Raw genomic sequence first — 3,628 nt, 5'->3', positions numbered from 1 at the left:
AACCCTTTGGGTACAGATCTGAAAGTGGAAATTAGTAAATCTTAGGCCATTAAACGTAATATTCATAACATTAATTTTAAAATTGCACAAAAACCCTTTTCAGCCTATTAGTCTCAGAAAAATTACTTCATAAAAATAAGAAAAATAGATATAGAATTTTTAATAAAAATAAATGACATTTGTAAACTAGAACTACACTATATGAACATGGACAGCCAATGGAGGAATGAAGCCTGGCACAACATCAGCTTTCTAGTGTCTCATTTTTATTTTTAAATAGGCAGCCAAGGAATCACCAGGCCTTTGTGAAAAGTCTTTGACTTGGAAGAGTGAAGCCAAAATAACCTCATGGAAAAAGGAATGTTAGAAACAAGAGATAATATTAAGCCCGGGAAGAAAAGTCCTCAAAGAAAGATTATCTTGCATCTATGAAAGAAAAATATGGTGTCATAAAATGTAGTAAGGAAAAGAGAAGAGATTAAAAGAAAGAAAAAAAGAAACATTAAAGAAAGAAAAGAGGAAGCAAGTATGCAAGCACAATCTGAAATAAAAAATGAAACAACAATTGTTTTTAATTAAAAATAAAATGATTTTTTTAAATGACAGGGTTAAAAATGAGATCTTTATACATATTATTTGAAAACCTGGTACATTTTTAAAACATCTAAAAAAAATTGGAAACAGGGTTCCTGTTTTCTTTTTTAAAAAGGAAAAACATTTCATACTCATTGATAGGAACCATCAATATTGTTAAAATGGACACACTTCCCAAAGCAATTTACAGATTCAATGCTATTCCTATTAAACTACCACTGACATTCTTCACAGGACTAGAGAAAACTATTTTAAAATTTATGTGGAACAAAAAAAGATCCCAATAGCCAAGGCAATCTTAATCAAAAAGAACAAGGCAGGAGGCATCACATTATCCAACTTCAAACTATACTACAGGACTACAGTAAGCAACACAGCATTGTACTGGTACCAAAAACAGACACATAGACCAAAGGAACAGAATAGAGAACCCAGAAATCAGACCACACACCTACAACGATCTGATCTTTGGCAAACCTCACAAAAACAAGCAATGGGGAAAAGATTCCCTACTCAAATGGTGCTGGGATAACTGGCTAGCTATATGCGGAAGATTGAAACAGGACCCTTTTCTTACATTGTATACAAAAATTAACTCAAGATGGATTAAAAACTTAAATCTAAAACCTAAAAATATAAAAACCATGGAAGAAAGCCTAGGCAATATCATTCAGGACATGAGCATGGGCAAGGACTTCATGACTAAAACATCAAAAGCAATGGCAACAAAAGCCAAAATTGACAAATGGGATCTAATTAAACTAAAGAGCTTCTGCACAGCAAAAGAAACTACCATCAGAGTGAACAGGCCACCTACAGAATGAGAGAAAATACTTTCAAACTATGAATCCGACAAAGATCTAACATCCAGCATCTATAAGGAACTTAAACAAATTTAAAAGAAAAAAAAACATCAAAAAGTGGATAAAGGACATGAACAGACACTTTTCAAAAGAAGACAGCATATGGCCAACAATCATAGGAATAAAAGCTCAACATCACGATCATCAGAGAAATGCAAATCCAATGCACAATGAGATACCATCTCATGTCAGTCAGAATGGCTATTATAATATTAAAAAGTCAAAATATACAGTTACTGGCAATGTTGTGGAGAAAAAGGAACGCTTATACACTGTTGGTGGGAGTGTAAATTAGTTCAGCCATTGTGGAAGACAGTGTGGCAATTCCTCAAAGACCTAAAGACAGAAATACCATTTGACACAGCAATCCCATTGCTGGGTATATACCCAAAGGAACATAAATCACTATGTTATAAAGACACATACACACACATGTTCATTGCAGCACTATTCACAATCTCAAAGACATGAAATCAATATAAATGCCCATCAATGATAGACTGGATAAAGAAAATGTGGTACATACACACCATGGAATACTATGCAGTCATTAAAAAAAACAATGAGATCATGTCCTTTGCAGGAACATTGTTGGAGCTGAAGGCCATTATCCCTAGCAAACTGACAGAAACAGAAAACCAAATACTGCATGCTCTCACTTATAAGTGGGAGTTAAATGATGACAACACATGGACACATCGAGGAGAACAACACACACTGGGGTCTATTGAAGAGTGGATGATAGGAGGAGAGAGAGGATCAGAAACAACTAACTAATGGGTACTAAGCTTAATACCTGAGTGATGAAATGATATGTACAATAAACCCCTATGACACATGTTTATCTATGTAACAAACTTGCACTTGTACCCCTGAACTTAGAAGTTAAAAAAAAAATTTTAATCTCTAAAAGTTTTTGTAGTATTATTTACATCTTAAAACTATCTGCATGTAGTGTGCACATAAAAATAAATCAATAAGCTGTTAAAAACTAAATATTTTAGCCTATAATTAATCAAGAACTAAAGGTTCTCCTTTTTTCTTCTTAGCTCACTTTTTGGAAAACATGATTATTATCTTCATAAGCCTCTTTATTTCATAACCAAAGGAAACCTCAGCTTTGCAGTCTTATTATTATCAGGATTGTAGTTCCAAGTGACTTTTTACCATTTTAATGTTTATTTCTAGCAAGTTGCAATAATTATAGGCCACAGAATGAAGGATACATTATTCTGTTAGTTTATACACATACTAGATTATATATTGTATTAAGAGTTTCTTCTATTACCCTTTCTAATGTTTGTGAATACTTTTCTATTGTCTAAACAGTTTTAAAAACTGCCTCTAGTTTTCTATACCTGTAAAAAATAAAAAGCAAAAACCAAGACTGACATTTGTATTAGAATATTATTTATGCTTACCGATCTGGAGAACTTCTGTCTCTGTGTGAAGCTTCAGAACATAATTTTATTTTCCATTAGGTGAGTGCATAAGCCTAGTTTTGAACAACAATCTTAATGCTACTTTTAAAAAATGTTTGTGGATACATAGTAGGTATGTATGTATGTGTGTGTGTATATATATATATATATATATATATATATTTATGCAGTACATGGGATATTTTGATACAATCATGCAATGTGAAATAAGCACATCATTGAACATGGGGTATCCATCCTCTCAAATATTTATCCTTGGGTTACAAACAATCCAATTACATTCTTTACTTTAAATTACACAACTAAGTTATTACTGAATGTAGTCACCCTATTGTGGTACCAATAGTAAGCCTTCCTTATTCTTTCTGTGTGTTTTTTTTTTTTTTTTTTTTATACCCATTAAAATATTCACACCTCCCTGCCAGCCTCTGACTACACTTCCCAGCCTCTGGTAACCATCTTTCTTCTCTCTATGTCCATGAATTCAATTGTTTTGATTTTTAGATCCCACAAATAAGTGAGAACATGTAATATTTGTCTTTCAGTGCCTGGCTTATTTCACCATGTCATTGCAAATGACTGGATCTCATTCTTTTGTGGCTGAATAGTGCTCCATAGTGTATCTGTACCACATTTTCTTTATTCATTCATCTGTTGATGGACACTTAGGTTGCTTCCAAATCTTAGCTATTGTAAACATTGCTGCCACAACAAACATAGGAGTGCAGA

Source organism: Macaca mulatta, chromosome 4, assembly GCF_049350105.2.
Source record: "Macaca mulatta isolate MMU2019108-1 chromosome 4, T2T-MMU8v2.0, whole genome shotgun sequence".
NCBI classification, from domain to species: Eukaryota; Metazoa; Chordata; class Mammalia; order Primates; family Cercopithecidae; genus Macaca; species Macaca mulatta.
This window is presented reverse-complemented; position numbering follows the sequence as displayed.